The 10,000-nt window shown below is 49.2% G+C and overlaps 1 pseudogene; it reads right to left on the reverse strand.

Annotated features, from left to right (window-relative positions):
- Positions 1 to 7,590: 7,590 nt before the first annotated feature.
- LOC127918131 (fascin-like) overlaps positions 7,591 to 10,000 on the reverse strand; it is a 14,059-nt pseudogene continuing 11,649 nt past the window's right edge.

The raw sequence follows: 10,000 nt of genomic DNA on the forward strand, positions 1-10,000 counted from the left end.
ACACTAATAACCTAAATATATTATATACAGTACCAGTCTAGTAGATCCCTCACTAATAACCTAAATATATTATATACAGTACCAGTCTAGTAGATCACACACTAATAACCTAAATATATTATATACAGTACCAGTCTAGTAGATCCCTCACTAATAACCTAAATATATTATATACAGTACCAGTCTAGTGCCAACATATACAGTGGGGCAAAAAAGTATTTAGTCAGCCACCAATTGAGCAAGTTCTCCCACTTAAAAAAGATGAGAGAGGCCTGTAATTTTCATCACAGGTTCACTTCAACTATGACAGACAAAAGTAGGGAAAAAAAATCCAGAAAATCACATTGTAGGATTTTACATGTATTTATTTGCAAATTATGGTGGAAAATAAGTATTTGGTCACCTACAAACAAGCACGATTTCTGGCTCTCACAGACCTGTAACTTCTTTAAGAGGCTCCTCTGTCCTCCACTCGTTACCTGTATTTATAGCACCTGTTTGAACTTGTTATCAGTATAAAAGACACCTGTCCACAACCTCAAACAGTCACACTCCAAACTCCACTATGGCCAAGACCAAAGAGCTGTCAAAGGACACCAGAAACAAAATTGTAGACCTGCACCACGCTGGGAAGACTGAATCTGCAATAGGTAAGCAGCTTGGTTTGAAGAAATCAACTGTGGGAGCAATTATTAGGAAATGGAAGACATACAAGACCATTGATAATCTCTCTCGATCTGGGGCTCCACGCAAGATCTCACCCCGTGGGGTCAAAATGATCACAAGAACGGTGAGCAAAAATCCCAGTACCACACAGGGGGACCTAATGAATGACCTGCAGAGAGCTGGGACCAAAGTAACAAAGCCTACCATCAGTAACACACTACGCCGCCAGGGACTCAAATCCTGCAGTGCCAGACGTGTCCAGGCCCGTCTGAAGTTTGCTAGAGAGCATTTGGATGATCCAGAAGAAGATTGGGAGAATGTCATATGGTCAGATGAAACCAAAATATAACTTTTGGTAAAAACTCAACTCGTCGTTTTTGGAGGACAAAGAATGCTGAGTTGCATCCAAAGAACACCATACCTACTATGAAGCATGGGGGTGGAAACATCATGCTTTGGGGCTGTTTTTCTGCAAAGGGACCAGGACGACTGATCCGTGTAAAGGAAAGAATGAATGGGGCCATGTATCCAGCCGACTAGAGCATAGAGGTTGCGGCAGTGGGTAGTATAAGGCTCTGGTGACAAAACGGATGGCACTGTGATAGACTGCATCCAATTTGTTGAGGGGAGTGTTGGAGGTTATTTTGTAAATGACATCACCGAAGTCAAGGATAGGTAGGATAATGTTGGGGAATAATCAGAATTGGTTGGTAACATAGGTAAGATGTTTGATATTCATCATATGTTTGTAAGTTACTTCTCATCAGAATGTGATGGTATAATACTGTGGCAGGGTTGCAGTATCTGTTCTCTGTCAAGACTAAGTTATTTGGGCCGCAGAGGAGAAGGTCAAGCGTGTATCACTTGGCTCCACAATGTCTGTGCCAGTCAGTGTGTCTCTGTGATCTTGTCCAGATAGGATGGTTTTGATATATGCCTGTTGATATGGAGGATTGGTTTATGGATTCACAGAGTTTGAGAAAAGCAGCACATGATTTAGGGACAAGCTGAATGATAAATTATACTAATGCTGTCCTGAGGACATGTGTGTTTGTACCCTCAAAGAGGATCCTCAGTTGTGAGGGACTCTCAAGAAGAATTCATTTATAGACACTGAATTGATTACAGAGAGTCACAGGGTTGTGATAGAGCTCATATAATTAAGATGGACTTTATGATAACTCTGACTTGTGTGGTGGTTTTGCTGTCATGATTTGGTAAATACAGGAAATTTCCACTACAATAGTCCGTTTTTACGAGGGTATGTTTGGCAGCGTGAGTGAAGGAGGCTTTATTTGAAATAGGAAGCCCGTTTCTAGATTTAATTTTGGATTGGAGGTGCTTAATGTGAGTCTGGAAGGAGAGTTTACAGTCTAGCCAGACACCTAGGTACTTTTAGATGTCCACATATTCTAGGTCAGAACCATTCAGAGTAGTGATGCTAGTCGGGCGGGCAGGTGTGGGCAGCGACTGTTTGAAAGAGCATGTATTAGTTTTACTAGCATTTAAAAGCAGTTGAAGGCCACGGGAAGGAGTGTTGTATGGCATTGAAGCTCGTCTGGAGGTTAGTTAACACAGTATCCAAAGAGGGACCAGGTATCTACAGAATGGTGTCGATTGCGTAGAGGTGGATCAGAGAATCACCAGCAGCAAGAGCAACATCGTCTCTCCCTTTTCAACTTCCTCCATCTCTCTCTCTGTCTACAGAGCTCTTTTCTCCTCTCCTCCCTCATTTAGTTTTCTCAAAGTAATTGCTGACTTATGCTGTTTCTAACCCCTCCCCTCTCACTCTCACACACACACACACAGCTTCTAAACTAGGACCGACCACAAAGGTCGGATAGAATTCTCAGGACAGAGAAAAAGGGCAGAGAGGGAGGAAGAGAAAGGGGGCAAGGGAGAGCAGATGGAAAACACATGATGCAGGGCAGAGGAGGGGAGGAAAGAGGAGGGGGAAGAGGAGGAGGAGGAGAAGAGGAGCTGGGAAGAGAGGGAGGGGAGGAGGGAGGAGGGAGGAGGAGAGGGGGAGGAGGAGGAGGAGGGAGGAGGAGGAGGAGGAGGAGGGGGGAGGGAGGAGGAGGGAGGAGGGAGGGAAAGAGAGGAGGGGGAAGAGGGAGGAGGAGGGGGAGGAGGGGAAGAGGAGGAGGGGGGGAGGGAGGAGAGAGGAAGGAGGAGCTGGGGAAAAGAGGAGGAGGGGGGAAGAGGAAGAGAGGAGGAAAAGAAGAGGGAGGGGAAGAGGAGGAGGAGAAGGGGCGCTGGGAAGAGGAGGAGGAGGTAAGAGGAGAAGAGAAAGAGGACGAGGAGGAGAGAAAGAAAGAGAGAGAGAAGAGAAGGAGGGAGGGAGGAAGAGAGAGAGAGGGATGAAAGAGGAGTGGAGGAGGAAAGGAGATAGAAAAGAGGTGGAGGGAGAAGAAGGAGGAATGAGAGGAGAGAGGGAGAACAAAGAAGTAGGGGAGGACCAAGAGGAGGGGAGGACCAAGAGGAGAGAAAGAAGGGAGGTAGGGGAAGGGAGGAGGGAAGGGAGCATGACAAGAGGAGAGCGGAGAGAAGACAGGGAGAAGGAGAGGAGGAGGAGGAAGGGGAGGGAGGAGAGGAGAGAGAGAGAGGGAAGGAAAGGGAAGGGAAGAGGAGCGGAGAAAGGGAGGATGACAAAGAGGGAGGAGGAAAAGAGAGGGAGAAAGGAGAGGGAAAGGGAGATAAGGAAGGAGAGAGTGGAGAGAAGAAGGGAGGAGGGAAGGGATGATGACAAGAGGAGGGAGGAAGGAGTCTTCAATCTAGTAAAAAGAAGATAGAGAGGAGACTCTAAGGTGACCCTGTCTGAGGAGACAAATCTGACCCTGTCTGAGCCCATACCCCCTAAATGGGTTTCCCCTAAATGAAAACATTCCTCTACTCGTTCCTGTCCTGTACCAGAAGGAAACATCACACCCCAGACACCGCTAGAGGTCATAAGGTCACACAGACACCGCTAGAGTCATAAGGTCACACCCCCAGACACCGCTAGAGTCATAAGGTCACACCCCAGACACCGCTAGTGGTTAGGCCTGTGTCATTTAGGTGCTCATAGAAGTTGAAATAAGGTCACAAGGACACAGTCTCCATCAGACTAGAAACACTACTGGAGATTCCGGTATTGTGTAGGTCTGGAACACAGTCTCCGTCAGACTAGAAACACTACTGGAAATTCGGTATTATGTAAGTCTGAGACACAGTCTCCGTCAGGCTAGAAACACTACTGGAGATTCTGTGGTATTGTGTAGGTCACAGGACACAGTCTCCGTCAGACTAAAAACACTACTGGAATTCGGTATTGTGTAAGGTCACAGGACACAGTCTCCGTCAGACTAGAAACACTACTGGAGATTCCGGTGTGTAAGGTCACAGGACACAGTCTCCGTCAGACTAGAAACACTACTGGAGATTCCGGTATTGTGAGGTCACAGGACACAGTCTCCGTCAGACTAGAAACACTACTGGAGATTCCCGGTATTGGGGTCACAGGACACAGTCTCCGGGAAACACTACTGGAGAAGAGAGGAGGAGGATGACACAGTCTCCGGAGGAACACTACTGGAATTCGGATTGTGGAAGGGGATAAGGACACAGGTCAGGTGGAGAACTACTGGATTCCGGAGGAGGTCTGAGGACACAGGGATGAAGTGACAAGAGGAGGGAGGAAGACAGGTCTTCAATCTAGAAAACTACTGGAGATCGGATTGTGAGGGAGACACACTCTCAGACTTGACCCTGTCTGAGAGACAAATCTGACCCTGGTCTGAGGCCCTACTAGAAACCCTACTAAATCGGTTTCCCTAAATGAAAACATTCCTCTCCTCGTTCCTGTCCTGTACCAGGACAGTCTCCGTCAGACTATCACACCCAGACACCGCTAGAGGTCATAGGTCACAGTCTCCCAGACACCGCTAGTCATGAGGTCTACTAGATTCCGGTCAGGTCACACCCCAGACACCGCTAGTCGGTTGGAAGCTGTGTCATTTAGGTGCTCATAGAATTCCGGTTGAGGTAAGGACACAGTCTCCTCAGACTAGAAACACTACTGGAGATTCCGGTATTGTGTAAGGTCACAGGACACAGTCTCCGTCAGACTAGAAACACTACTGGAGATTCCGGTATTGTGTAAGGTCACAGGACACAGTCTCCGTCAGACTAGAAACACTACTGGAGATTCCGGTATTGTGTAAGGTCACAGGACACAGTCTCCATCAGACTAGAAACACTACTGGAGATTCCGGTATTGTGTAAGGTCACAGGACACAGTCTCCGTCAGACTAGAAACACTACTGGAGATTCCGGTATTGTGTAAGGTCACAGGACACAGTCTCCGTCAGACTAGAAACACTACTGGAGATTCCGGTATGTGTAAGGTCACAGGACACAGTCTCCGTCAGACTAGAAACACTACCTGGAGATTCCGGTATTGTGTAAGGTCACAGGACACAGTCTCCGTCAGACTAGAAACACTACTGGAAGATTCGGTATTGTGTAGTCACAGACACAGTCTCCGTCAGACTAGAAACACTACTGGAATTCGGTATTGTGTAAGGTCACAGGACACAGTCTCCGTCAGACTAGAAACACTACTGGAGATTCCGGTATTGTGTAAGGTCACAGGACACAGTCTCCGTCAGACTAGAAACACTACTGGAGATTCCGGTATTGTGTAAGGTCACAGGACACAGTCTCCGTCAGACTAGAAACACTACTGGAGATTCCGGTATTGTGTAAGGTCACAGGACACAGTCTCCCTCAGACTAGAAACACTACTGGAGATTCCCGGTATTGTGTAAGGTCACAGGAAACACAGTCTCTGAGACACAGTCCGTCAGACTAGAAACACTACTGGAGATTCCGGTATTGTGTAAGGTCACAGGACACAGTCTCCGTCAGACTAGAAACACTACTGGAGATTCCGGTATGTGTAAGGTCACAGGACACAGTCTCCGTCAGACTAGAAACACTACTGGAGATTCCGGTATTGTGTAAGTCACAGGACACAGTCTCCGTCAGACTAGAAACACTACTGGAGATTCCGGTATTGTGTGTGTAAGGTCACAGGACACAGTCTCCGTCAGACTAGAAACACTACTGGAGATTCCGGTATTGTGTAGGTCACAGGACACAGTCTCCGTCAGACTAGAAACACTACTGGAGATTCGGTATTGTGTAAGGTCACAGGACACAGTCTCCGTCAGACTAGAAACACTACTGGAGATTCCGGTATTGTGTAAGGTCACAGGACACAGTCTCCGTCAGACTAAGAAACACTACTGAGATTCCGGTATTGTGTAAGGTCACAGGACACAGTCTCCGTCAGACTAGAAACACTACTGGAGATTCCGGTATTGTGTAAGGTCACAGGACACAGTCTCCGTCAGACTAGAAACACTACTGGAGATTCCGGTGTAAAAATTGTTTGTTTGGACAGTTCCGTCAGACTAGAAACACTGCTTGAAGAGATCCGGTCCAATTGTGTAAGGTCAACCATTATAGATATCACCTCATTCTAGTTCTGCGTGTCCTACTTTGCCTGGTCACAGGATGTTCTCAGACTAGAGGTTCTACAGGTCTCTAGTTCAAGGACACAGTTCTTCTTCCCTGAAAGGTTCTAGTAAGTTTCCACTAATGTTGTGTTGATCCTATCATCCCTAGTAAGGTTCTAGTAAAGGTTCCACTAAGGTTGTGTTGATCCTATCATCCCTAGTAAGGTTCTAGTGGAGATTCCACTAATGTTGTGTTGATCCTATCATCCTAGTAAGGTTCGAAAAGGTTCCACTAAGGTTGTGTTGATCCTATCATCCCAGGACAGGTTCTATTAAGATTAAACTAGTAAGAGTTGTATTGTCCTATCATCCCAGTACACAGTTCTAGTAAGGACCACTAAGGTTGTGAGATCCTATCATCCCTAGTAAGGTTCTAGTACAGGTTAAACTAGTAAGGTTGTGTTGATCCTATCATCCCTAGTAAGGTTCTAGTACAGGTTCCACTAAGGTTGTGGTGATCCTATCATCCTAGTAAGGTTCTAGACTAAGGTTAAACTAGTAGAGGTTGTGTTGATCCTATCATCCTCAGTAGAGGTTCTAGTAAGGTTCCACTAAGGTTGTGTAAGGTCCTATCATCCGTAAGGTTCTAGAAGGTTCCACTAGAGGTTGTGTTGATCCTATCTTCCCTGCTATGGTTCTAGTAAGGTTCCACTAATTGGTTGTGTTGATCCTACACAGTCCCTAGTAAGGTTCTAGTAAGGTTCCACTAAAAGTTGTGTTGGTCCCATCTTCCCTGGTAAGGTTCTAGTAAGGCTACTGTTGATTCCTATCTTGCCTGGTAAGGTTCTAGGACACAGTTCCACTAAGGTTGTGTTGGTTCTATCTTGCCTGGTAATGTTCTAGTAAGGTTCCACTAAGGTTGTGTTGGTTCTATCTTGCCTGGTAAGGTTCTAGAAGGTTGTGTTGGCCCCTACCTTGCCTGGTTAGGTTCTAGAAACTGTTCTAGAAGGTTGTGTTGGTCCTATCATGCCTGGTTAGGTTCTAGTACTGTTCTAGAAGGTTGTGTTGGTCCTATCTTGCCTGGTTAGGTTCTAGTCCTGTTCTAGAAGGTTGTGTTGGTCCTATCTTGCCTGGTTAGGTTCTAGTACTGTTCTCGAAGGTTGTGTTGGTCCTGTCTTGCCTGGTTAGGTTCCGTACTGTTCTAGAAGGCTGTGTTGGTCCTATCTTGCCTGGTTAGGACTAGTCCTGTTCTAGAAACACTATTTGGTCCTATCTTGCCTGGTTAGGTTCTAGTCCTGTTCTAGAAGGTTGTGTTGGTCCATCTTGCCTGGTTAGGTTCCAGTACTGTTCTAGAAGGTTGTGTTGGTCCCTATCTTGCCTGGTTAGGTTCTAGTACTGTTCCAGAAGGTTGTGTTGGTCCTACCTTGCCTGGTGGAGACGTTCCTCTCGTTGCCGGGTATTGAGAACCACCTGAGGGTGACTCTGCTCCAGAGAGAACATCTCATCCTTCCCCAAGCGGCTGTTCTTCCCGCTCTTCATGGTCGACTGGGCCCTACGGCGCCAGGTAAGCGTCCCGGACACAGTCCCTGAACGCCACCTTGCCGGAGCGGAATTCCAGCGTGTATCCGGTGGTCTTGACCGGCTCCGCCTCCAGGCTGAAACACTTCTTCAGGAAGCGGTTGTGTAAGGTCTGCAGGTGGTAGCGTTGGTCTCTGAACACCAGGGTGATCAGGAGTCCACCCCACAGGGAAGTCACGGTCTATAGAGACCTCAGAGTGGTCGGGGTTAGAGGTCAGGTGGGCATAACGCTTCCTGGCCGGGCTGAACAGGTTCACCTGGGGGGAGGTTAGAGGTCAGGTGGGCATAACGCTTCCTGGCCAGGCTGAAACACTCACAGGGTAGAGGTCACAGGCACAGTCCTGACCAGAAACAGTTCACCTGGGGGAGGGGTTAGAGGTCAGGTAGGCATAACGCTTCCTGGCCAGGCTGAAACCTGGGGGAGGGGTTCACCTCCTGGCCAGGGGGAGGGGTCAGAGGACACAGGTAGGCATAACGCTTCCTGGCCAGGCTGAACAGGTTCACCTGGGGGGGGTTAGAGGTCAGGTGGGCATAACGCTTCCTGGCCAGGCTGAACAGGTTCACCTGGGGGGGGTTAGAGGTCAGGTAGGCATAACGCTTCCTGGCCAGGCTGAACAGGTTCACCTGGGGGGGAGGGGTTAGAGGTCAGGTAGGCATACTGGAGATTCCTGGCCAGGCTGAAAAGGTTCACCTGGGGGAGGGGTTAGAGGTCAGGTGGGCATAGGACACAGTCTGGCCGGACTAGAAACACTCACCTGGAGAGGGTATAGAGGTCAGGGCCAGGACAGGCTGAACAGGTTCACCTGGGGGAGGGGTTAGAGGTCAGGTAGGCATAACGTCTCCTGGCCAGGCTGAAAGGTTCACCTGGGGGAGGGGTTAGAGGTCAGGTGGGCATAACGCTTCCTGGCCAGGCTGAACAGGTTCACCTGGGGGAGGGGTTAGAGGTCAGGTGGGCATAACGCTTCCTGGCCAGGCTGAACAGGTTCACCTGGGGGGAGGTTAGAGGTCAGGTGGGCATAACGCTTCCTGGCCAGGCTGAAACAGGTTCACCTGGGGGGAGGGGTTAGAGGTCAGGTAGGCACACGTCTTCCTGGCCAGGCTGAAACAGGTTCACCTGGGGGAGGGGTTAAGGTCAGGTGGGCATAACGTCTCCTGGCCGGGCTGAACAGGTTCACTGGGGGGGAGGGGTTAGAGGTCAGGTTGGGCATGTTCCTGTTCCAGGCTTAAAGGCTCAGCCTGGGGGCAGGTCAATTCTGTTCAGGTGGGCATTATAGATATCTCATTCAGGCTGAACAGGTCCTCTTTGCCTGGGGGGGGAGGGGTTAGAGGTCAGGTCTCTATCAAGGTTGTTGTTCCTGGCCAGGCTGAACAGGTTTGGGGGAGGGGTTCAGAGGTCAGGTGGGCATAACGGTTCCACTAAGGTTGTGTTGATCCTATCATCCCTGGGGAGGTTAAACTAGTAAGGTTGTGTTGATCCTATCGCTTCCTGGCCAGGCTGAAAGGTTCACCTGGGGGAGGGTTATCAGGTCAGGTAGGCATAACGCTTCCTGGCCAGGCTGATCCAGGTTCACCTGGGGGGGAGGTCCACTAAGGTTGTGGGCATATCCTATCATCCCTGGCCGGGTTCTAGAACAGGTTCCACTGGGGGGTTAGAGGTCCCATCTTCCCCATAACGCTTCCTGGCCAGGCTGGAAGGTTCACCTGGGGGAGGGTTAGTAAGATCCCACTAAGGTTTTCCTGGCGGGCTAAAGGTTCACCGCGTGCCTGGTAAGGCTGAACAGGTTCACCTGGGTTAGGGTCTAGAGGTCAGGTGGGCATAACGCTTCCTGGTTAGGCTAGTACAGGTTCACCTGGGGGAGGTTAGAGGTTAGGTTCTAGTCCTTTCTGGAAGGCTGTGCTGGTTCACCGGGGGTTAGGTTCCCTCGAAGGCTGAAAAGGTTCACCTGGGGGAGGGTTAGGAGTCAGGTAGGGCTATGTGATGGTCCTATCTTGCCTGGTTAGGTTCTAGTACGCTTCCTGGAAGGCTGTGTTGGTTCACCTGTGGGGGAGGTTAGAAGGTCCTAGGTGGAGACGTTCCTGTCCTGGCCGGCTGAGAAGGTTCACCTGAGGGTGACTCTGGTCCAGAGGTCATCTCATCCTTAACGCTTCCTGGCCAGGCTGACGGCGCCAGGTAGCGCCCGGAACAATCCCTGAACGTTCACCTATCCTGGGGGGGAGGGTTAGGGTCAGGTGCCATAACGTTCTTCAGGCCAGGC

Source organism: Oncorhynchus keta, unplaced genomic scaffold (assembly GCF_023373465.1).
Source record: "Oncorhynchus keta strain PuntledgeMale-10-30-2019 unplaced genomic scaffold, Oket_V2 Un_contig_13290_pilon_pilon, whole genome shotgun sequence".
In the NCBI taxonomy this organism is placed as follows: domain Eukaryota; kingdom Metazoa; phylum Chordata; class Actinopteri; order Salmoniformes; family Salmonidae; genus Oncorhynchus; species Oncorhynchus keta.